General features: G+C 35.3%; 1 pseudogene; it reads right to left on the bottom strand.

The window, feature by feature from the left end:
• Positions 1 to 33: 33 nt before the first annotated feature.
• LOC120539143 lies at positions 34 to 26,287 on the bottom strand (annotated as a pseudogene).
• Positions 26,288 to 27,975: the final 1,688 nt, after the last annotated feature.

Genomic DNA, 27,975 nt, shown 5'->3' with positions numbered 1-27,975 from the left:
ATATATATATATATATATATATATATATATATATTAAACCTTAAAATGTAAAAATATAATTCAGTCAAAGGTTAGCTTTACTTCTAGACACTACAGGCCCAAAAATACATTTACAATTCACTCTGTATTTACAATACATACTAAGTCTTCTCAGTAATAACTCTTTTGCCCACAGGCTGTCAATATGCATACATACATAAACTGCAACATTATAATCTTTGTAACAAAGTGAATCCTACTTGCCAGTATACAACAAACTTACTTTTTCAGTAAAGTAATAAATATTACACAATTTTTATTTACAGAAAAAATATAATGGTAACAAAATCAAAAAGTAAACAAAAAGAAGGCACATAAAGTCTTGCTGTTGTGATTTTCAAGATTTCCTGCATGTTTTTCACAAAATACTGTAAAGCACTAGCAACAGAGGGTCAGTGCTTTATCTGTGTCTTACTTTCATCAAACAGTCTTTGAACCATCTTATAGTAGCAGTCTTCCTTTGCCATTAATTCTTGGTGTGTGCCCTGCTCCACAATCATACCACCATCAATTACAATGATCTTATCAGCATTCTCTATAGTCTTCAGACGATGAGCAATTATAAGAACAGTCTGGCCTTTGATTCTGGACAAAGCTTCTTGAATCTAGAAAAAACGACAGTCAAAACTTATATAAGCTACAGATAAACAACTTTGTTTATTATAATGTCAAAAAGTATACTGCTGATGTTATACTGGCAAAGTGTTTCAATTAATGATATAAAAAGTAGTATAACCAACAAATAGTGAAATAAATAAATGGTTCTAAAATATATTTTACATTTTACTAGAAATGTATTATGCTTCAGAATTACTTTAAAAATGGTTTACTTTTCTCATTGTTACAAAACAAAATGGTAATGAATGTGAGGAAGAGCCAAGCCAAGAAACCCACAGCATGCAGTCAGAGACAAAAGGAAGTTCCATTGTGCACAACTCTCATAGCTAACCTATTTTAGCAACAGTACCTGAGTAGAAGCTTTTCTGAATGAGAGAAAGATAAGAGTAGGACTAAACTTTGGTAATTTATCTGACTTTGATGCTGACCAGCCAGTAGCAACTGCCAAGTATACAAAGTAACTTCACATGTAATGTATTTTCAGAAACTGATGATTCTAGTTTTATCTAAGTTATCTATACTAATAAAAGGCAAAGCCCTCACTCACTCACTCACTCACTCACTCACTTACTCACTCACTCATCACTAATTCTCCAACTTCCCGTGTGGGTGGAAGGCTGAAATTTGGCAGGTTCATTCCTTACCGCTTCCTTACAAAAGTTGGGCAGGTTTCATTCGAAATTCTACGCGTAATGGTCATAACTGGAAGCTGTTTTCTCCATTTACTGTAATGGAGTTGAGCTTGAACGCCGTGGGGGCGGAGTTTCATGTGACATCATCACGCCTCACACGTAATCACGCAGTACATAGAAAATCAGGAAGACCTCCAAAAGCGCTGAAGAAAACATGCATTATATAATTGAGAAGGCAGCGAAACAATAAGAAGCGGCGAGTGACATATACAACCATATTCATGAGTTCTGCTACTTCAGAAACAAAGCACAATGTAAACCTACACTTTAAATGAAGTTCATAGACAGGCTGCGCTGGCGTTTGTAATTTAGTGCCTGCCCATATAAGGCCGTCCGTCAGCGGCAATCCAATAGCAAACTCCCACTAAATATTCACGGGTTAAGGACTGTGCTTATGCAGACGAAGATGAGATGGTCAGCGTGGTGTTTGGCACAAACTCAGCGAAACTGCGAGAGAAAGTTTTAAGTGCCAGGACTAAGGTAACATTAAATACAGCCATGGACATAGCACAAGATGGCACCAGCACAGCTGGGAACTTCGATACATGTACACCGAGCGGCTCACGTGAACTGGCGCAGTGTACAGATAAAAGCGATAGTTCCAAAGAGCTGAACAAAACCGAATTACACAATTGAAAAGGCAGCAAAAATATGAAGCGTCTGATACATACAAGCATATTCATAAATGCAGCTACTGTGGAAACAAAGCACACGGTGGAAAAAGTCAATGTCCCGCTAATGGAAGACCGTGTAAAAAACCCGTGCATGCAGTGTGTCAGGTCTCAGATAAAGAAGAAGACGAGCTGTTTATTGATGCAGTAAGAAACGAATCGATGAAAGAAACCTGTCATCTTTACAACGATTGACAAACACGGAATGTAACTTGAACACAACACATCCTACAAATACGAGCCTGATTGAAAGAAATAATGATAATCAAATCATTGATGACAGCAACACTCAGTAACACTCACAAAACAAATACTGTATATTGACAGTCATGTTACGTTATTTTTAAAATGTTCCCTTTTCTTTTTCTAGCTTTTTTAACACACTACTTCTCCGCTGCGATACGCGGGTATATATATATGTATATATATATATATATCCCGCTCTACATACTTGAATAATGGATACTTTATTCGCCATCAATGATTGTTTTGGTAAAGCCATACTCAGTGTATTCATTAGATGAACGGTAAAAAGTAAGAGCGAGGGAGGATGACTCATTGAGGCATGCAGGCTGTAGTGTCGTCAACTCTATCTGAATTGCGTGATCACATTTGAAAAATATATCTTTCAAGTTCTATTTAGTCCATATGTGTCAAACTCATCATTTTATATACTGTATTATTGTTATTAATGGCCGGGTATATGAAGCGCTGGTAACACAATAAACTACAGATCCCATAATGCAGCGCTTCAGCTGCCTTGCCGAACACTTATCGCGTTAAATTAAGTCTAGCTTATGATGCTGCAAGTTATTGCGAAGCTAGCCCACACGATGCTGAAGAGAAAACTTGATTCTGAAAATAGAGCCTTTAAAAACCGATGGGAGGCTGAGTATATGTTTACTGAACCCGTGTGTCTCATTTGTGGAGCTAATGTGGCTGTAATTACAGAATTTAATCTAAGACGGCACTATGAGACAAAACATCAGGGAGTTCTGTGTTGTGGAGATTCTCAGGATGGATTGCAGGTGCTCATCAGTGAGGCTGAAAGACCTGAATGCAATGCAGAAGATACAGAAAGCAGAAGAATTAAATAAGAATCTGACACTTCAGCGGACGTTTTTACCCGTGCACAATCACAAAGTGATTTCAAGTGAAGTTGCTTTTATGGGAGACACAAATGCACCAGTTCAACTTTCCCTGTTGCCAAGTAATGTTAAACCAAGTCGTCACTACGGTGTTCCCAAATACGCACTTTGCTGATAAACCGAGCGCACTGAGTTTGCACGGCGCTTTGGTGACTTTGAAGAACAAAAAAAGTCCGTCTACATGCGGCTCGAACCTTGTGCATGTTTGGTAGCACATATCTGTGTGAGAAGCTCTTCTCAGTGATAAAGAATAACAAAATAGCACACAGGAGTCGCCTCACTGATGAGCACCTGCAATCCATCCTGAGAATCTCCACAACACAGAACCTCACACCAAACATAAACGAACCTGTTGCCAAAAATAGATGCCAGGCGTCCAGCTCTAAAATGACATATGAGCAAAGACAACTTAATGATTTGATTTGTTATTGCTGAAAGGAACACATTTTATTTATATTTCTAGGTTTTGTTATGCAGCATGTTCATATTTGAATTTGTATAATTTTGAAAGGATATATTTTTATGGAGAGCAAAATCTTTTGGGATATTTAAAATCTAAGTTTATTTTTTATATAAATTTACATAAGAGTAAAGAAATTTGAATGTTTGTTCTTTTAAGTTATTTAAGGTTTGAGTTGATTTATTCACGAATAATATTCCTGTCTGTTTTTACCATTCCTACCAAAGATATTTCTGTCGACTAAATAAAAATTCCTTCTATTTAAAATTTAAATAGAACTTGAACAAATACGATAGTTCATAATATCCACGCAGACTTGCACGCAAGAGCAGGAGTTATCCATTTTAACAAGCAGCGTATTGCACTGATACGAAATAGCTGTGTGTGTATATATGTAGATATGTATGTATATGTATATATATGTTTATATATGTGTGTGTGTATGTATATATATATATATATATATGTGTGTGTATATATGTGTGTGTATGTATGTATGTGTGTATGTATATGTATGTGTATATATGTAGATATATATGTATGTATATATGTGTATGTGTATATATGTGTAGATATGTATATATATATGTTTATGTGTGTGTGTGTGTAAATATATATATATATTTATATATATATATATATGACAGCAACACTCATCACTCACAACAGTGACAAAACAATTACATTGACAATCATGTTACGTTATTTTCAAAATGTTTCCTTTTCTTTTCATTGCTTCTTCAACACACTACTTCTCCGCTGCGCTGGTATTTTGCTAGTTTTATATAAAACTAAAACAACTAAATGCCTTTTAAATAAAAATGTTGGGGAAAAGGCAAATATAACCATGCTCTGCAATATGAAAAACTGATATACTGAATAATTAATTAAAAAATGTACTCAGAAAAATGCAAAGGTACACCCCTTCTAACTTTCAGAACAGGTACATTGCTTGAGATACTAGGAACTCAAGAGAACTTGCAGGCCCTCTCTGTATAATATGAAGTCAAAAATGTTTATGGCATACTTAAATAGTGGAAAAACATCACGGAACATGTAACAAATACTGTGTTACATGAAGAAGATAAAAATCTATGTGAAGTAAAGTGTGGATGCATATGAAACCAAATCTGTTTTAAAACACTTGATAGCAAGTTTAACCTCTTGTGAAAATACTGCATGTGTTTCTAAATATTCAGCACACTATGCAGATAAATTAAAAACATCCAGATGTAGTTAAATGAAAAGTCAAGATAAAACAGTAAGTAATAATGATGTACACAAAAAGAAAAAATTAAATACATATAATTACCAGGTGCTCGCTCTCAATATCTAGGCAACTTGTTGCTTCATCTAGTATAAGGACCTGAGGGTCCCGAACAAGAGCTCGTGCAATTGCAAGTCTCTGTTTCTGACCTCCAGAAAGCTGACTTCCCCTTCTCCAACATCTGAAAAATCAGTTAAAACATTAATAACTCTGAAGCAAGTTTTAGATATGATTACTCAGAATACTGAATATTCAGAAATACTGTCAAGCTACTCAAAACAAAAAGTACAAAAAGAAGAGTATTTTGTCTTTGAATCTGACATCCTAGGTAGCACCTGATTTTTTCCAAATCCTTCACACATCAATTTAAATATGCAGAAATGTTAACTTCATATTTTTCTGGGTAAGAGACTTTTCAAGTGACCCAAGTGCAAAAACATGATTTAATTAATATTCCTTTTACATTACTAGGTTAAAGAGAACTTTAGTCTACTCCAGAATAAGCAGGCTCATGCCAAAAACAATACTGGACAGGATGTTTGTCGATTGCAGGGTACAACCATTCATGCCAATTTAAAGTAGCCCATTAGTCTAACATGCATATTTATGGATTTGGGGAGGAAACCAGAGTATCAGAAGAGAAATGCTCTGAAATATAGCTATGGAGTTGTCTGTGGCATCCCTAAGAAGTGTGTCATCCGCAAATAAACATTAAGATGTAATTTTCAGAATGTTTACAAGAAAGAGTATCAAGAAGAATAAATGTGAATTGTTACCAGTCTCATATTTTTGTTCCAGATTTGAGATGAATACATGTGCATTAGCTCTCAAGGCTGCTTCTTCTGCTTTACAAGGAGCATTATCTTGCAGACCATAAAGAATGTTGTCCTTGATGGAACCAGCAAAAGAACAGGCTCTTGACCAACCAAAGCAATCTGTTATGAGATAATTATGTACTAATATCAGAGTATACCACGGTTTCAAATTTTAATTTCTCTACGATTGATGCAGTTCATTGCCAGCAGCATGGAATTCACAGCATCACTGTAAGATTGGTCTCATTCTTGTACCTTTCTATGCAGATACTTGTGGTCGCATTCTCTGAACTGGAATCCCATCCAGCAGAATCATTCCACGCTGTGGTTCATAGAATCGCTCTAATAGACACACACATGTTGTCTTACCACCCCTGAAGGGCCCACAAGAGCAGTGATTTCACCTTGTTTCACCTCCAATGACACATTCTAAAAATGAAAAAAAAAGTATTATACAGTATATTACATATACACATACTGTACATACACACATACATACACACTATAAAAACTGCCAGCATTTCAGAGAAGGTAACTGTAACTTTTCACAATAAAACACTCTAATGAAAAATGTATTATGTAAATACAGCACGCTAACCTATCCTCCATTACAAGACAGCAAACTGCTGTAAATTGTGTTTGACTGGTCCATATTACACTGTGGGACATTTTTAGTTTGTGCATTTTCAAACAGTTTTACGTATTTGTATGGTAAGATAACAGTTAAAAATGAAATCCTCGCTACATGGGCACTGATGGAAACTTGCTTAATATTGTACAAACATTAGAAAATTTGTATTCATACAGTGAACCACAGACACAAGGAATAAGTGACCAAATAGTGTGGTGGATAGGAGAAGAAATGTAAAGATGTACAAAACTTGATGTAAATTTTAAGGAAAAAGGTGAATACACTATAAAAACACATTGTGTATTTTCACAGTTAAAAACAGTAATTCTATAAATGGCTAAAACAATGATTTTAAAAATTTAAATGCATGTAAACTTACATTTAAACAGTGATTAATTTTGTGAATAGTTGTATTGCTGTAAAGTCACAATGGCACAGAAAACTAAATTTGTATAAGGTTAGTATATAGGAATAAGGAACATCCCCTTTGCAGCAACATCGAAATTGTTCCTAATGACTCCGCCTTTGCATTGTAAGAAACAAAAACTTAAAGAAGGCTAGCAAACTAATTTCTCTGTATACTGAAGCATATTTTGTGGTTATGGAAGCTGATTTATGATGGGTTTTTTGATAAAATGCTGAACCTGTAGTACACCTTACATCACAAAACAACTGTTCCTTTTTGTGGGATAACATGAAAGACTTTGACTAAATATTGATATTGTATCAATAGATAAAAATGATCATCTGTATGTCTGATGGCAACATGATTGATAGCTCAACTAATAGTCATTTAAATGGTAGGTTACAGGCAAAGTTGTTTTTACTTTTACTAAATAATTTTAACTATAATTATTTTAGTAAATTTACAGAAAATTACTGGATAGTAAATTGCAGTACTATTACAGTTCAGGAAATTACTGTAATTGAACAGCAGCGTGCTGCTACATCACATTCATTTTGTGGCCCAGTTTACTATGAAGTCACACTATAGTATTGTTATTTTTATAGCATTTATTATTTATTACACACACACACACATTATATACTGTGTATATATATATATATATATATATATATATATATATATATATATACATACATATATATACACACACATATACATATACAGTATATATAGATATAATTAAGTAATTATATATATATATATATATATATATATATATATATTATATTGCCATCTAATTAGCTCTGTCTCTGCTAGAAATATGTGTCTTCTCTATCTTTGATTCACATTATGCTCAAGAACCCACTCACAATATGTCTTGCAGCTGAGTATGTGCTCACATATCAGCATCATTGTTTTTCCACTCCAGTTGCACATCTAAAAAGGGTATAATGTGGTGCTTTTCTCTTAAACTATTACATGGCAATAAGTAAAACATAAAAGCATAACCTTTACTATCAGTTAAAATGAAAATGAAACATCTCCACAATCACATATTTCTACAAAGAGTTTGATAGACACTAAGTATTTCAGTTTACAAAGCAAAAAGTTTCTGTTTCTGCCTTAGTCAATGTTACACTCTTGTTCTTTCAAAAATTTCAGTTTTGAATCAGCTTCTCACTGGTCTTTTTATGCATCTGCCATCATCTTTGCTTTGATTTTGTTTGATTTCAGCTAAAAATCTATTTTACCTGAGACCTCATAATTATACTATTTCCTAGAATTAATTTACCATACTAAAACCTACAACAAACCACCCCTAACAAATTTACTGTAACTTTAACTGGATTAATATTCTAGGCTACTATGATCCAAATGAGTACCCTCATTTTAACAGACATTAAGGTAGAAAAATGGTATGACTACTCTTAAAAGAAAGCAAATTAAACAAAATGATATGTTATTTTTCATTCCTTGAGTTGCCATTCTTTAAGTAAAAAAAGTCATACAGATACCTTTAGCACAGGTACATCTGGCCTGCTTGGGTATGCAAAATTGACATTCTTAAATTGTACATGACCTCGAAGCTTTTGCAACTGTATGGTGCCACTGGTGGAGACTTCAGGCTTCCGGTCTAGGTATTCAAAAACCTTCGTGCAGCTCCAACAGAATTTAACATGTTTCCATATATATGCACAAGGCTCTAATGCAAAACAAAAAAACAAAAAAACACAGACATATTTTTGCTTGTAAGATTAGGTAAAACGTAAAAATAACAGTTAAATGAAACGTTGTTTACAGTTTTTCATTCGCTAACATTCCTTTTTCCAATCTGTAGTCACCCATATAGTAGTAGTTGCCCATATAACAGCTGTGAATTTCCCTTGGGGTTAATAAAGTATCTATCTATCTATCTATCTATCTATCTATCTATATCATTTTCATAACTCTAAACACAATTTGCATACCATCTGTCTGTTGTGGACTATACCATTAACATAATTCATGCTGTTGTCACAAAATATGCAGTCAATTAACATGTTTCTAAAGTACTTCAATTTTCTTTATATACAAGTTTACCCAATATCAAATTATGGATCTTTCTTGCATTACTTACTTGCATTCTAGAAATTTTGAAATGAAAACCTCAAATATAGTATGATCATTTTTGAATGATTAGATCATTGAAACACTGAGAAATAGCTGATTTAGTTTTGTAAAATAGACCAACCACAGCTGATTCTAATCTCAATCAGAGATATAGACAGGTATTGAAGTCCTTTCAATTACATTTAAAAACAGGACTTTTGGATTAATTTTGTTCAACTTGGAAACAGAACAACACAGAGGAGCAGAGAGAGAGGGAGAGAATGAATAATGTCTTTACAAGGCTTTACAAGGGAGAGGAATAGCTGGAGGAGGGAGAGGAGTACTTGGACCGGCACAGGAATAGTTGGCCCAGGGCAAAGGAGAAGGAGAGGTAGGGGAGAGGAGCAAGAATGTGTGGTGGTGGTGTTCAAAGGAGATTAAGAGCTGTTGTCACTGATGAAATAAGAACCACCATCATAGACCATGTGATACACCATGGTCTATCACTGAGCGAGGTGGTGAAAGAGTCCAGTCTAATCTCAGCTGGTCAACCATGGCTTCCATTATCCAGAATTTTCAACAAAAAGGTAAGTAAGCATTTCATAATGGCTTCTTAAATTGTTACTGATACTTTAAGACCAAGAGAATGCCACTGTCATGGTAATTACTGACACTGCAATAAACCAGAAATTCAAACCAGAATTGTAGAGGTGAATCTGGTATTTTACAATGTGGAAAGCATCACTCTGACTACCATTGCAAGGATTCTGACCAAACACAGAGTTCAATGAAACAGTTGCACACACTTCCTTTTGAAAGGAACAGTGAGCAAGTCAAGGAACTCCAGCACCAAAACATCCAGGTATGGTGTCTGTCCGTAAATCTGTTATGTCTTGTTTTATAGAAAGTTTTACACTACTCTACTCTACATATAAACATGGCTTACAATACACATAATAGGACATACTGAAAAGGATTTTCATATACTGTGTTTGGTTTCTTTCAGAGAGTCATGGAGTTGGAGGCTAATCTGAACCCACATGAAATCATTTATTTAGATAAGGCAGGGTTTAACCTGGTAAAAACATGTCAGGGGAGAAAATGTCATCAGTCAAAGTGGAGCAAATATCACAATGTATGCTGCAATCTCAAGTGCTGATTTGGTCCTGCAGAAATACCACACTGGTCCCTACAACACTGACAACATTTTGACCAACAACTGGTGCCAACAGAAGAAAGAGAGGAGGTGGTAGGAAACACAAGGACATTTTTGATTGCATGGAACAATGTTACATTCCACCATTCACATGCAATCACAAACTGATTTTCTGCCCCTCCAAGAATGGTTTCCCTTACAACCAACCCCTCTTACCTCAAGCACTGAGACCACCCTTTCCAAACCATATTTTTATGCAAATTGAACCAGAGTTTAAAAAAAACACCTAACAGTCTAGGTGTGAAAACACCTTAAGGAAAATGCTTGAATCAAAATGGAGTTTACACTTTCAAGGTATAAAACCTCAAAAACAAAAAATGTCTTTCAGGGAGAGAATAGTAATAAATAAACATTTGGTCTTTTATACAGGGAATAAGCAATTTTTCTTATTTGCAATGACTTTTAATAAAGAAAAGACAAAAAATTGCAAGACAGAGAAAAAGAATGCACAGATCACACCACATTTAATTCTAAATTGCATACTTACTTGAATGTAGGATCCCATATTCTTTTGATATAGAATAAAGGATACAAGGTTTCCAGCAGTCATCTGACCTGTTTTTATAAGCTGTTGCCCATATAACAGCATCACAACTTGCACTCCCAAATCTATAAGCTATATAAAAAATACAAAGTATGATTTTTGCCAAGCAATATAATATGAAGTTTCAAAATATAACACATAATAATATAAAACAGGCAAAACTTTACAATGTACTTACTCGATGGACAAGCAAATAGGTTGCCCTGACAGTGTCACGCTTGGTTTTCAAAATATGTGTATCCAGTAATTTGCTATTGTATCTCTCAGCTTCACTATCCTCAGTGGCAAAGCTGTATACTGTTTTATTCCAGAAATTGTTTCTCCTGCTGTTTCATTTGCACGCGTAATTGAATCCTGAACCTGTTTTGATAACCTCTACCAAAACAAAAATCAGAAAGTTATGTATCATTTGCATCGTTGTAAAATTGCAGTAACATAAAAGTAATATATTTAAGAACAGCATTACAAACTAGTCGTACCAAATTTCAACATAAAAGTCACAAGGGACTAGAACGGTTTTATTCTCATTAAAAGATGTTAAGTACTATTTTCATAAACAAATTATCTACTTTGGTTTCACATTTCCAAACTCACTGTTTTACAATACAAAATTTCATGGGTGCTCCTGAGGAATGACATTTCTTCCCTCTTTTAAATTATAGCTTTCACTGGAGGGGAAATAATAGCAGAAGCAGTACTCAATCTTTGCACAACATGTTCAGCTAACTATTGTAGAATAAATTACATGATTGTTCTTTTGACATCTTGCATTATCACAGGAAATCCCTTGTATGTGACAGAGTACTCTTGTCAATGTCATTTACTCATAACCACCATGAACTCCTTTCAATAATTACAACATTAACTGATTATCTTTCCCTTTTCTAAGCTGACTACTTTTTAGAATTCTACATTTTGTAATATCGTACTGTTCATTAAAAAATAATTAACAATTATCTACAGCATATACTAAAATGGTAAAGTTGCAATTTCAATGTCATATTTGCCTGCTTACATGAAAAACATTTAAAAAACCTGGACAGATGCCAATATCTAGGGTGGGAACATTAAATAGTTGGCATCAGTTTTCCCATATATGACAGTGAAAAATAGTATTGACAAAAACTTAATTGTTTTCTAAACAGCAGTGTTATATGAAAGTTTCTATAAGGCATTCTGCCTCACATCAAAACAGGTGAATGCCTGGCAATGTCCATTTCAAAGAAAACATTTTGTACGGTCTTGGACTTTTGAATTACTTTAGTGTCTTCTTTTCTTTCGGCTGCTCCCGTTAGGGTCGCCACAGTGGATCATCTTTTCTATATCTTCCTGTCCTCTGCATCTTGCTCTGTCATACCCATCACCTGCATGTCCTCTCTCACCACATCCATAAACCTTCTCTTAGGCCTTCCTCTTTTCTGGCAGCTCTATCCTTAGCATCCTTCTCCCAATATTCCCAGCATCTCTCCTCTGCACATGGCCAAACCAACACAATCTCGCCTCTCTGACTTTGTCTCCCAACCGTCCAACTTGAACTGATCCTCTAATGTACTAATTTCTAATCCTATCCATTCTCGCATACCCAGTGCAAATCTTAGCATCTTTAACTCTGCCACCTCCAGCTCTGTCTCCTGCTTTCTGGTCAGTGCCACCGTCTCCAACCCATATAACATAGCTGTTCTCACTACCGTCCTGTAGACCTTCCTTTTCACTCTTGCTGATACCCGTCTGTCACAAATTACTCCTGACACTTTTCTCTTTCCATTCCACCCTGCCTACACTCTCTTTTCACCACTCTTCCACAATCCCCTTTACTCTGTACTGTTGATCCCAAGTATTTAAACTCATCCACCGTCGCCAACTCTACTCCCTGCATCCTCACCATTCCTCTGACCTCCCTCTCATTCACAAACATGTATTCTGTCTTCTTCTTACTGACATAATTAGCTTAATTTGAATACATAATTTGTTGTACTGTGAAAACCTAATGCAAAATAAAGCCACTTTCAAAATTTGCTCACCATCTGTGGATGACAGCTGTTTAGAGTAAAAGATTTGAAATGGCAAGAAAAACAAACTGAAATAATAAAAATAAAAATTCCTGTATAAATATAGTAATGCATATTTTAACAGCAAAACAATATTTAATAGTCAATTTCAATTAACTGATTGTGTGAAAGTATATATATAGTGACAGATAGGGCGCTACCGCTCCCTTGAACCCTCAGACAATACGTCAGACACCAGGTAAAAGTCCAAATATAATTTTTATTTGAACTGCAAAGTGCACAAAGCACCCTCTTCTCCACAATACTCATTAACCAATACCATAAATAATAATCAATAATCCTCCTCTCCCAAACGCATTGCCACCCTTCCACCCAGCTCAGCTCCTTTGTTTGGGGTTTCCCACAGGCATTTATACTGCTTAACCCGGAAGTGCTTCATCCCTCAGTTCATGATTCCCCATCACTTCCGGGTTAGATAAAAGTCCTCTTTTCTTTATCCCGAAGTACGTTGGTCTCTTTGTCCATGTGACTAGGACATACTTTCAGGTTGTACATAAAAGTCTCACTGCTCCTCCCTGCAGCCTTCTTGGGGCCTCTGTGGTATCCAGCAAGGTTGTGGATGAAAACTCCAATGTCCATAATTCCCTGCTGGCATTCAGGGCACCTCCATGCTGCAGGGAGGGCTCCCCCTGGGGGCCTGGGGTTATTGGCCGGGATGACTGGCCAGCCATAGTCCACTATATATATATATATATATATATATATATATATATATATATATATATATATATATATATATATATATATATATATATATATATATATATATATATATATATATATATATACATATATATACATACATACATATACATATACAGTATATATACTTTTTTCAAACAATCAATTGACAATAGAAATTAAATATTGCTTAAATGCAAATATACATGCACTTATAAGTTTTAATCATTTTAAAATCATTAATTGCACTACAGCTTTTTGCTGTTAAAATATACATATTATATTTATACAAGTATGTTTTTTCTTCAGTGTTATCAGCTAGATATTAGTAATTCATGAGATGTTATTATAAATATGGAAATGTAGTAGTCATTTGTTCCTAAAACACACAGCAACAATAAACACAGTACAAATCTTTAGAAAAGCCGCAAATGTAGCAAATGTTCATAAGTTGCTTATCATGAAGACACAAGACTAACATACTTAACAGGTTTACATGTAAAAGTTACATTTGCTGTTAAGTTAACAAGCCAGTTTTTACTAGGCAGCAATTTCAAATTCTTCTTTATCTAATTACATTTCGATTTAAAAATGTAAGCTGATGCACTTAAAACAAGCAAGCAATCCAAACTGAAACTAAATAGGTCTGAATTCATTAAAGTAGCTTTTCTTACCTAGCTATTTGTCTAACTGCACAGGAGGATGACTCCTCCTGTTAGCAATAGTTAGTTAAATTACCATAACACTTACAAAAGCAGGGACTGAAAAGATTGGCTTTTGTGATAAGCCAATTTACCGATCAGAGCATCTCTAGCTGAAACTCTTAATTAATGTCATGTTACAATGATTTAGTAAAGTGTAAAATGTTCGCATATTGGTGTGTGCTTTTCTATACTCATGTTTCACATTGGCAACCTATTTGCTCTTTCTCAAGTTTTGTTAAATCAAAATATTACATGCTTGTGTGAGCAAATGATTAGCATGACACTGAAACAAAACATACAAGGCAGTGTCAAGTAAAATAGTTTTTGATTTTCACCTAGTTTTTAACATTTGTTGCAAGTTCATCTGTATTTTTGTACACTTCATTAAATGAGTTCTTAACCGCACAACCAGTACCAAAATTTTTCTGCAGTCTTTTTGTTCCTGGCTGTATTTTTGATGATCTACTGCTGCTATTGCAATACCAAAGACATTCGCCTACTTAGAATCTCTGCCAGGTTACCACTAGTATTTTATAAACAGAGTATGCCAAACTTGTACATTTTGAATATTACAATTATATATGTGTTATCTTCTTTAATAATCACACATTTGTTTTATTTGAAATAAGGTAATGAAATTTAATTGTAAAAGGGATAAATTATTTTTCTGGATCAATTCTTCTGTATACACATTAATTATTAATGTGACTACTAAACTATGAAAAGCTAACATTATTTACATGTGATAAAATGTTTACATTTCTATATTGAGATATTTAATTAAAGTAATTTTTGAAAACCAGATTTATATGTAACAATGTCATGAGGAACCAGGCACCCTCTTCTCCTCCAGGACTACAACCAAACCTGAACCCATCACAGGGCACACTCATACACACTGTCAACATACACACACCTTCGTATTTTTAAGTCAACGATTACCTAACAATGTGCCTTTGAATTTTGGAAGTAAGCTGAAGCACCTGTAAAAAACCCACACAAATTTCAAAACACAACCATAACACAACCAGTAACTGACCTAAGGTGTAAGTGCTATAAGGCTACAACACCATGCTTAATATCACTGTGTCTCTTATAACATTTCATGCAGATTTGTTGTAATTTTAATATATGAAATGATTATCATGAAAACAAATCTATCCTTTCTAAAATTGTACTGCATATTGTGCTTTCATAATTATATGCAGTATATAATAAAATTTATTCAAATAAGAAAATTTCACAAACCTGCTTACCTGATAGTATGTATTGTAGATCTTTTGAACAAGTCCAGAAAGTGGTGCCTCAATAAAAGCAATTAAGGTCAACTGCCATGAAAGTTTGACCATAAGCAATAGTACCCCACTGTTTTAATCACACTCCGCAGGAAAATGTTTACATTCATTGCGACTGATTGACTCATCAGGGTGGTATCCGTTGATAGTCGTGAGGTAATGTCACCTTAGTAAAATAAATTTTGGCTTGACTTTATTCTGTAGGTTTTAAATTAAATTTGACACTACAACTAATGAATTAACTATTATGTACTTTATACATGACAATAATATCATTTATAATGTATATATCAACTGGCAGTTACTGTAAAACCAATCAATATATATTCCTGATAATTAAAAAGAAGATACAGGTTAAATGGGCTAATGAATACAAATAAAATAAAACAAATCTGACAGCAGCAAACTAACAATATTGGAATGTCTACTGAGCACATATTGAGCTTATATGATTAGCACAGAGCCAAATTGCAAAATATATTTAAAATTAAAGCTGATAAAGCACATCTGTATATTGCAGGCGTGTATATATATCAGTTACCATTAAGCACAAGGACTTTTAAAAAGGATAACGTTCTATATATACTACAAGGCTCGAAAAATTCTGGATGATGAGTAACACACCTGGTTCAATGAACAAAGAAAATTAATTTAGTGTAATACAGTGGTTTCACCAAGTAACTACAGTCAGTCTAAAAGACACTTTAGAATCAAATGGATGCAGTTGTTTGGAGTAGATAACCACCACCACCTAATTAGAAACAGCGGTGAGACATGCTGAAGTCAACATGGGTCAAAATCTCTTTATTGCATTTTGAAATCTTTTGAGCACATATTTTTATCTTTATTTTAAATTTCTTTGATTGCTAAGATGTTCAGTAACTTTCTTTTTTCTCTGTGGTGCCCTAAAAGAGATTAAGTCATTAGTTTTAGAAATTAAGTTTGGAGTTTGGTATGTTTGGAATGTTTTCCTTGCTACTAATTCATGTGAATTTATTATTGTTGTTCTAGGGTACTCCATTTTTAACAGTTAAAAGTATGCGATTGGAATTTATTTCCTTGAAAATAAAGCTTAGCCAAGCCCTCCATGTTTCTGTCTTTACCTTCATTTGAGAATTGTTCGAATATATTTTTATTTTCGCTATTTATATTGAAAAAATGCTTTGTATAATAAGATCAGTTCCTGTAATTTTTGCTTCATTTTATCTTCTTTCCTTTTAGCATCATTGTGTTTTCTTCCCTTATTGGAAATGTCTAATTTTGATTATGAAGTATAAAACTCAAAATTTTCTAGTTGCCTTTCTTAAGTTATTGTTAATTATTTTCTGGTGCCTATTTCAATAATTAGCTATTTCAGTTAATAAATTAATCTTAAATGTCAATTGCCTGCATCAGGTGTTCTAATAATTATTATTACCTTGGCTCTCAGTCTTTAATAGTGCTGCCCATTCATAATAAGTGAAGCAAATGAATGCAACATGACATCACCACCAATGTTCCCTCTAAGCTGAGCGTGTGAGTGATCGCTCACACGAATTCAGAGCGTCGCTCATACTTCCCGCACGATCGCTCATTCCGACTGCGTCGCTCATACTTATCGCGACAATTGGTGCTCATAAATTTTTGGCTTAAACAAAATGTCGCTCATAAACAATGTTTTTGCTCACTATATGCTACTCCTTAGAGGGAACATTGATCACCACTGTATATCATGCTTTAGGAGACTACAGCATTCATGTGCCTAGACATGCTGGCAACACACAAAAACTTCTTATAATGTCAGGTACTATCACAACACTTTTAGTCAAATAGAAGAAAGCCAAAGGCACACACCAGCATGGAGTAACAAGAAGCTAAACGGGCATATTTGACTCTTTCAGTTCAATCTTGAGAAAACTTGAAACATATTCAAAATTTTCTTATATATATATTTCACGCAGATATATTGTATTTTTAATATTCTTAATGACTACTATGTAAACTTCACCTATAGTTTATTGATCTATATTTTCTCTCTGTGTCAGCCAAAAATTCAGTGACAATAAGGCTGGAGTTTTCCATGATGGCTATATAAAGTTTAATGTTAAGTCTTCATTGTTGAAATACTAATGGCCCATATGCACGTAGAGACAACTTTTCAGGTCTGTACGCTTTAACAGTGATGGAGCTAAATAGAAGCGCTTATGAGCATTCTATTATTTGTTTCTATCTATTCACACTGGACTATATAAACGAGAATCAAGAATGCTTGATTCTTTTTGAATTTCACAAGCTGCAGCGACAAGAGTACACTATGTTAAAGCCCACAGGATTAGCACATTCATCAACTAGAGACAGACAAATGTGAGCTTTAAAAATATTTTTTGCATTTATCTCTTCAAGCATGAAATGTTCCATTGGAATTTTAATACATGTCAGTAAAACAGAACTGTTAATCTCTATCAGGGAAGTAAATTGATGGGGTGACTCAAGTCACCTTCTTTAACAGGTAACATCCTGCCAATCTTTAACAGGACTTTCTCGTCTTACCCAATCTGTGGAAATTGCTAGTTATCTGCTGTTTGTAAACCCCATGTATAAATAATTTAAAATTTATTTTACGTAATATATTGTGTTACACACACACACTTGGTAGTCAACCAAAGGGACCAGAAAACAGCAATTCCACGCCAGGCCAGGGGCTGCGGGTTGCACTAAATCTCTTCTCTTTTCTCTCAGCAGACCAGACACAGGAACTTCTGCCTGTATCCAAGTATGGTCCAAAGACATCACTTACTGTCCCTGCCTGAGGACATTTTCCTGTCCTGGCCCGAGGATGTCCCTTCCGGTTCGACCCGATGACATAACTTCCCTTGAACCGCCTTATAAACCCACCATCCTCCATACTTGATCAGTTCTTCTTTGGACTCAAACCTGTACACATTGTAGTAAAACTGAAAGCCTTTTGCAGCCAGGGAAAGTATATGGGTGGCTGCCCCACACCTTTGTTGTGTGTCCCGCCATTTATTTCACAATTGTCAATACAACATTTATTTGTGTGATATAATGGAGTGGAGTAGTGGAGAGTCATGTGTAGCCTATGTTTGGATTTGGGCTTTCAATATCTGGCTGTCTTTATAAAGACATTTGATTCACCATTATGTCAATTTGTTGGTAAACCTGTGCCCCTTAAAGTTTGTGAATAACTAGACGAAGTAGAGATCCTCTTGTCTATTCCTCTTGTGACAGCAATGAATACAAGACAGAAACAAACCCAGGTCAGGATGCCAGGTCATGGTACATAGCAATCCAATAAAAAGTGACAACAGGCTTCAATAATAATTATTAACTATGACCTCTAATGGTCTGGTGCTGCATTCATTATTGGTTCCCAAACTCTACTCATTGCTGGATATGGCACGAAGCAGGTTTGAACACTGATGGATAGACAGTATAATGAAATAACTGAAAGATGCAACATCTTACTCAGTATAAACAGTATAAATTATAAATTGCATTACTTAATTTAAAAATGTATTACATACTATACGATAAGTTACTTCAATACAAAAATTACCTTCAGAGTTTATTAAAAGCACAAAGCTTAGAATGAAAATCAGTGTTGCACAAAGGAAAGAGGACAAAGTATTTTGTTTATTTCAGTTACCTTCTTTATAATCCTGAATACTACACTGCATAGTGCAGTCCTATGTGCAGCATTGTGTTACGCATGTGCCATTTCGCTAACTAGCAGTTATGGCCATCATGGTTGCTACAAGTCATTGTTACCTATAGTAAACCAATGTTTGCATCATTGAGTTTCCATCAGGTATAGTCAAGTGAGAAGACTTTAGAGAAAAAAGACAAAAGCTTTCTTTCCCACAAGGTAACATTGTGAGACCGCAAGAATGCCAAAATATGAATGGGCAAATATGGTCTAGTGTATATTTACACTACTTGCACAGTTGATCAGCTCTTCATTAGGATGCCTTATAAGAAAATGATGATTTCAGTCCAAAATACCTTATTTATTTAGTTAACTTAAAAAAACCTTCAAAGTTATTTTAAAGTTTCTAATTGTCAACAGCAATCCAATTCTTACCTGTTTTAGTAGATTCAAAAATCCAATTTCCTGTTTTATCAGTGACTTAAACAACATAATTCTCACTCTCTTGTTGAGCCGTGACAGAGTACACATGAACAAGCCACCACGTAAACCTGCTGAAAGGGAACTGAAAGCATACAAATTTATGTATATTAACTCAAAACAATTATGTAGCTTTTGTTCTTTATTTACTAGTTTGTAAATGACTACAGCTCAAAAGTCTACTGTTACCCAAACATTTCCCTGCTTTCCCTGTTATTATTATTGCTTATCAAGGTATTATTTTACTTTTACCATTAAAATCACACAATTTTGCATATGTATATAGTTAGTGGACTTTGCATATGCTTAAAATGTCTACATGGGATTTCTTTCAGCAAGAGTTTTAGTTATGATTCACTGATAGCCAGTCTAGGGTTTATTCCTGTCAGACACTCAACTGTTTTGAGATGGGCATTAGTCCTCTCCAACTCAGAACTAAAAAATGGGTTCAGTAGATGAATGGGAAATCAATAATCACGATTTTTGTGGTTCTGTACCCAGTTTTAAATTTTTTTTGATTAAAGAATCTAACCCTGTTGAACTGAGTGCACTGTAGGAACCATACTTTGATAGGACAATATTACATCATAGGTCACACAAATAGGCAAATTTACGTTTCCAGGTAGCCTAACACACATATTTTTAATATGTTAGAAGTAGCTCAAAAGGAAAGTATGCACAAATCCAACAGAGACAATTAATCAAATGCAGGACATTGGAGCTTTGTGGCAGGCTTGCTAAGCAATGTGCCAAGATGCCACACAAGAATGGAAGAATCATTTTTAATTTTTTAATTGTTGCTATTAGTACAGTAACTGGATATGTAATATACTAATTATTCCATAGGTCAGTCACTTGTAAATGACACTGACGTGTATGACAAGTTGTATTGTCCAATCTGACATTCTGGTGTGGGCAAACTCCTTCAGCAGAAGTGGCACTGGGTATCACAACAGTGGTAGAAGTTTCAGTTATGGTTCAGGTATGCCAAAGCCCATCTTGAGATAACGAAAAACATTTTGCACTTGTAGAACTAACAGTGCCTTGTTTGGAAAACAATGTTTATTCAAGTGAGGCGTACTCAGTTAAGTCTTGATTTAATAAATGTGCTTCATGGAATACCCATCTGGACTATAAATCAGGCAGTAAAGATATTGATTGAAGTTCACCCACATTGCTGTATATTGTGTGGCTCTTGACAACGTGGTCACAATGTTCCTTATAATGAGTTTGCTCTCATTGACGATTTGCACATTTAAGAAAAGATAATTATTTCTACAAACAGTTTTGAGGTTTGTTTATGTGGGGTTAATTTTAATATGTGTGCTATCAACAACACTGATCATATTTGACAATATGCATGAACATATTATTTTGACTGTCTGTAGGCCATACTATATACAGTGCATTGAAATAACTGTTTAGGCACTGCACACAATAGTAACTAAGCGGCTTCCAGAGAAAGCATTGGTTCAAAGTACATCTATCAGAACTTTCCAAAAGAACCTGTAGAAAGGCATCTTTATGAGTAATCAGAACTTTTTGATCAGAGGAACTGCAGTCTTATTTGACTTTTAAAGGAAGGTTGAAGTGTATAAGTTCTGAATTATTAACAATATTTTTACTATTTCCTACTCAGTTACTCCGTCAATATATATTTTCAATATTCTTTGACCCACATTTTCTTCAGTGCTGTGTCTTTAACTCTGCTGAGGAATATTTTGGTTTCTTAAGGAGACATCATGTAGAGAAACAGTAATTTTCTCTCTGCCAACATGATGTGAACCATGTAGATTCACCCCTGAAAAATCTTTTCTTGAGGTAGTAAGAAGCCAGTCACCAGTTCTATTACACGATTGTGAGTGTCACCCATTTCGAGAAAGCCAGCGAGAGTCTTGCAAGATCTTCTCATTGCTTTATGTCTCTCCTCACTAGTGAAGGGCATTTGAGAAACCAACCCTATATCTTAAACTAGGAATTTCATCAGGTTATTGGAATAATTTATTGTATTGTCATATTATAGCTGTTTTCTGCTCAGCACTTGCTTAACAATTAATTGCTGTCATTTATTTATCTATATTGCTTGTCTGGCGTTGTGCTTTAGTGATAGTGAATGCCAGTGACATGATTGTTGTTGGCAGATGTTCTTATGCATATATTAACATGTATGTGTAATGTCACCACAGCCATTTTATTTGATGACAAGCACCACATTAACAACATTTTATTTAAAAGAACATTCTTGAAGATGAACATTCTAAAGAGACTCTTTAAACTGTTATAAAAGACTGTTTTAGACTATTAATCATTTTGGCTTTGATTAATTGTTTATCATACAATGTTGTTTTTAATGTTTTGAACCTTGCTTGCTTGCTTGACAAGCATTATTTATAATTTCTTGCACCTGCATGTAAATACACTGTGGTATACTGTACACTTTCTACTTATTTTTAATGGATAAATAGAGAAACCTCCGAACAATACTTTAAACAGACATCATTATTAGTAAGGCAGCTAAAACTGAAAGATCATGTTTCCAGGAAAAGCAGCTCAGTCTGAAAAACAATTGACAAAAATGGCTTAATTTAATTCTGATACTACTCATTGTCCTTTCCTTTATTAAAGCCAAAGCCACTGAACAAAATATTTGTCTCAGGTATTTTTTCAGATTATTCAAATAAGAAACAAATTAATCATTAATAATAATAATAATAATAATAATAATAATACTTTACAATAGTTTCAGCCTAGCTCCTCCCTGTATTATTTCCTAGTAACTCTAAAATTACAGTGGTGTGAAAAACTATTTGCCCCTTCCTGATTTCTTATTCTTTTGCATGTTTGTCACACAAAATGTTTCTGATCATCAAACACATTTGACCATTAGTCAAATATAACACAAGTAAACACAAAATGCAGTTTTAAATGATGGTTTTATTATTTAGGGAGAAAAAATCCAAACCTACATGGCCCTGTGTGAAAAAGTAATTGCCCCTGAACCTAATAACTGGTTGGGCCACCCTTAGCAGCAATAACTGCAATCAAGCGCTTTGATAACTTGCAATGAGTCTTTTACAGCTCTGGAGGAATTTTGGCCCACTCATCTTTGCAGAATTGTTGTAATTCAGCTTTATTTGAGGGTTTTCTACCATGAACCGCCTTTTAAGGTCATGCCATAGCATCTCAATTGGATTCAGGTCAAGATCCAAAGAAATTCAGGAACAAATGAGAACAGAAGTAATTGAGATCTATCAGTCTGGTAAAGGTTATAAAGCCATTTCTAAAGCTTTGGGACTCCAGCGAACCACAGTGAGAGCCATTATCCACAAATGGCAAAACATGGAACAGTGGTGAACCTTCCCAGGAGTGGCCGGCCGACCAAAATTACCCCAAGAGCGCAGACGACTCATCCGAGAGGTCACAAAAGACCCCAGGACAACGTCTAAAGAACTGCAGGCCTCACTTGCCTCAATTAAGGTCAGTGTTCACGACTCCACCATAAGAAAGAGACTGGGCAAAAACGGCCTGCATGGCAGATTTCCAAGACGCAAACCACTGTTAAGCAAAAAGAACATTAGGGCTCGTCTCAATTTTGCTAAGAAACATCTCAATGATTGCCAAGACTTTTGGGAAAATACCTTGTGGACTGATGAGACAAAAGTTGAACTTTTGGAAGGCAAATGTCCCGTTACATCTGGCGAAAAGGAACACAGCATTTCAGAAAAAGAACATCATACCAACAGTAAAATATGGTGGTGGTAGTGTGATGGTCTGGGGTTGTTTTGCTGCTTCAGGACCTGGAAGGCTTGCTGTGATAGATGGAACCATGAATTCTACTGTCTACCAAAAAATCCTGAAGGAGAATGTCCGACCATCTGTTCGTCAACTCAAGCTGAAGCGATCTTGGGTGCTGCAACAGGACAATGACCCAAAACACACCAGCAAATCCACCTCTGAATGGCTGAAGAAAAACAAAATGAAGACTTTGGAGTGGCCTAGTCAAAGACCTGACCTTAATCCAATTGAGATGCTATGGCATGACCTTAAAAAGGTGGTTCATGCTAGAAAACCCTCAAATAAAGCTGAATTAAAACAATTCTGCAAAGATGAGTGGGCCAAAATTCCTCCAGAGCTGTAAAAGACTCATTGCAAGTTATCGCAAACCCTTGATTGCAGTTATTGCTGCTAAGGGTGGCCCAACCAGTTATTAGGTTCAGGGGGTAATTACTTTTTCACACAGGGCCATGTAGGTTTGGATTTTTTCTCCCTAAATAATAAAACCATCATTTAAAACTGCATTCTGTGTTTACTTGTGTTATATTTGACTAATGGTTAAATGTGTTTGATGATCAGAAACATTTTGTGTGACAAACATGCAAAAAATAAGAAATCAGGAAGGGGCAAATAGTTTTCACACCACTGTATGAGGATACCTGAACTTCAATGTATACTGAGGTCAAATTTTCTTCCTAAAGTTTAGTGGACTGGGAAAAGAAAGTGTTCCATGTTAGAGCTCAAAAATTAAGAATTGGACTTTATCTTAATATAAATATTGCAAGTTAAATTTGTCTGAGTGAAACCAAAATGGCATTATATGTAGGTTAATCTGGAGTGGTCAAATTAAAGTACAGAAACGTTATGGCTGGGTATTATTATATATGACTATCTTAATTTAGAAATTATATCAAGATGAAGCTGTCTGTCAAACAGAAAAAGAGTTAAAATTTTCTCCACATTGATATGAGAATCACATATAGAAGCAAAACAACTACAGCTTGTAGCTACATGTGGTGTTATGGAATGTAAGGGGATAACGACTGTTTAACACAGGTCCACTAGAAATACTGTATAGTGGTCTTGGCTAAGTAAGTAACTGAAAAAATATAATGTTACTTCTTCATTAAGGCTGTTTTATCTGATTAGCAGATTTAATAAGAATTAATACGAAAAGTATACAGTACAAAGTTTCAAAGTAATGATATGGAGCAAACAAAACAATTTTAAATAAGGGTTTCTGTCATTATCTACCTTCCCATTGAAAAGAGGCCCATGAAGAAAATTGAATTGTAGAATGCTGCCTTGTCGCATTTGGAGCCAAGGATGTCAACAACCTGTCCGGTATAATAAGGAATGAACATTTCACCTGAAAAGTATAAACATGATGATAATTACAACCAGTCAATTAATGTTATATATATAATGAGCTTGAAGTGCATTTCACAATCTAATTGTATTAATGAATAGGCTTTCAAAAATATAGGATCAATAATAAATAAATGTTAATTCCTCCATACATTATTTTAACCGTAATGTATAGCAATGAGGATAAGTCACCTATGGAATGAATGCCAGACTTAACCAACCATCTTCGTAAGTTAATTTTGAGTAGCTACTTTAATCCACCTGCGCTGAGGAAGGAAAATAAAACGTTCCCTTTGAAAATTAAAATACACGAACAAAATGAAAACTGTACAAACTGGGAACGAACAAATATTTTAACACTGTGCTATAGCAACTTAACCCCGAGCCACTACTACCACTATCAGGGAAGGAAGTTCATTAAATCTTTAAAGAAGAAATGCAATCCTTGATGACTGACAAATATTTTCATTTTTCAGATCTTGCTAAAAACATTTAGATAAAGTAAAATACAGTTATGTGTCTGACAAATTGAACCGGTAAGATTTTTGATTAACTAAAATTATACTTACATGTAACGGCCAGGGTGAGGAAGACGAAGGCTCCAGAGAGCATTGGTGCATCCGGACGCGAATAGCCGATAACCCTCCTGAACAGGACCTGGGCCTCTTGTTTCTTGCGTTCTCCGTTGCCATTCGTGTTTAGCTTTGCCTCGGCGATTCCAGAAACTAACACTTCAAAGAAGCATATTGCCGCAGTTGTCAGTACGCTGCACAACAGGCTGAAATACAGTCCAGAGAGGCCTGTCGGCATCCCTAATGGCTTTCGATACATGACAAGTTGAACAGTCTGTATTCCCGGAGGTAATATGCAAAGTATGATTAAATAAGCGGCAGCACCCCGCCGAAGTAAAGTGCAATTATTCCTTGCCTGACTGAAAAACAAATGAGAGATGAAATACAGCAGTGTGAAGCGAGCCAGGGTAGCCAGCCAAACACATAGCAGTGATTCGAGACAAAACGAGTCCAAGAAACGTAGCAGGCGATGCAGCCCGAAATGAAAAAGAAACTTATTGTTTGCTCGCAACACAGGAAGTAAAATGATAACCTTTTCATTGCTACTGTATTCCATGCACATCAAACAAAATTCGTACGATCTAACACGTTTCAGAACGACGAAAAACTGAAAAATAGGCGAAAATAAAATCCCTTTCCCACAACACGATTCAACCGACTGTCACGTCACAAGTACTATTGCCGGTTTTCTACTATGGCTGCGCAAGTATTTGACTGTTACTTTTACTTTCATTTTAAGCGGCGTGAGGGCGGGCTTCAATTTCGTGTTTTCTGGCGCTTGTCACACTCGTTTTCAAAATATTGTTGTCTTCATTTTTTTAATTACTAAATATAAATCCTATATTACTTTTTGCATTGTCGATATAAACTGAGCCACGAATATTTTGATTTCTTTTGTTCGTCGGTTTATAAACGCATACCATTTTCTAAACTCCCTTAATCCGTAACAGGGCCGCGTACTTTATCATCAGGTGTTTACTTTGCAACCTGAGGCCAATATCAAAATAAGTCACAACGACAGTCCATAATGAAATTACTAATACAATTCATAATTACCCTTTTTGGTTCATGTAAAATTTAAATGTAAACTGTGTACACACAGTAACATTTAAGAACACTATAGTATATACAGTATAAGATGATTCAAATATGAGGTGCAGTTTAGGACATAATCATTGTCCACTTTGCATACACTCTATACTGAAATACACTGCATAATGAAATGCTTAAACTGCATAATGAAACGCATCCACTGCATACCGAAATGCTTACACTATAAACTGAATCATATACACTGCATACTGAAAATGTTCAGTGAAAAGTTGTGGCACTACTGAAACCTGAAAAACCCAGAAGATCCAAAAGTTATCTCCCAATTTCACTGTTATGCAAGGTATATGAAAGGATGATACTGGCACGCATATCCCCAACCACCGAGGATCAAATGTCACCAGACCAAGCAGGCTTTCCCCAGTGGATCTTGTTGCGCCAAGTCTTGAACCTAACTCAATACATTGAAGATGGGTTTGAGCAGAAACCAATTACAAGGGCAGTGTTTGTAAACCTTTCTGCTGCCTATCATACAGTGAACCACTGAGCACATCTTTTGAAATTTGCTAGAACCATACAAAACAGTCCATTAGTTCATATAATCGAGTCACTACTGGTCAACAGAAGGTTCTACGTTGAAATGGACGATAAAAAGTATTGCTGGAGGAATCTTGTTCTTGTTCTCTTCAATATTCTATACTAACGACCAGCCTGTGTTCACCAACATTAGGAGGTTCATTTATGCAGATGATCTCTGCTTAGCCTCCCAGTCTGTGTCCTTCCAAGATATCCAAAAGAGACTTACCAATGCCCTCAGCATCCTCTCAGAGTATTACACTAAATGGTTCCTTAATGCCATCCCAGGGAAGACACAGGTCTGTACCTTCCATCTTAACAATAGACAAGCAAACACAACTCTAGAGATCAGATGGAATAACGAAGTATTGAAGAACACCGAACATCCTGTTTACTTAGGCATCACTCTGGACATGACACTCTCTTTTAAAGAACATATTTTTAAATTTAAAAGAAGATATCCAACAGGAATAACCTCCATAGCAAACACAACCTTGGGAGCAGACCCTAAGACCCTGCGATCAACAGCTATGCACTCTGTTATTCAACTGCAGAGTACTGCGCACCAGTGTGGGCTATGTCAACCCATGCCAACAAGGTCAGTACTATCCACTTGCAGAGCCACAGCACCATACATCCCTGCAGTTGTTGACCCTCACTTACAGACCCAGAAGTGATGTCTCTGTCATTTCAGAACTGACTTCGTAAAATTACTTTTGGAAGGTTTTGGCAGGTCTCGCAAAGCCCGAAGTAACGTCGGATCAAAGACCCGTTCAGAAATTAAGTGATAAAATGAGAAGGAAAAAGTACATCAAACCAAATAATACACATCATTGTGAAGTTCAGAGGGTTTCTGCCATCAGGTCGTGTCATACATCAAACTAAACAATACAGATCTTTTCTGTGAAATATTAATATTAACATTTACGTTGTGTTTGGCTCTGTGGGAACCATTTAATATGTTGACAAAATTAAAATCATCAAGATCTGTGTTAATTGAAAATAGTTTTTGTTTACATTCATGAAACAAAGTCTTCCAAAAGTAATTTTACGAAGTCAGTCTTGAAACGACAGAGACGTCACTTCCGGGTCTGTAATTGCGGGTCTACAACTGCAGTGACATATGGTGCTATGGCTCTGCAAGTGGATGCCACTCAACAAG

The sequence above is a fragment of the Polypterus senegalus genome, chromosome 11 (assembly GCF_016835505.1).
Source record: "Polypterus senegalus isolate Bchr_013 chromosome 11, ASM1683550v1, whole genome shotgun sequence".
In the NCBI taxonomy this organism is placed as follows: Eukaryota; Metazoa; Chordata; class Cladistia; order Polypteriformes; family Polypteridae; genus Polypterus; species Polypterus senegalus.
The sequence above is the reverse complement of the archived record's forward strand: the minus strand, read 5'-3'. Positions and strand labels throughout refer to the sequence as shown.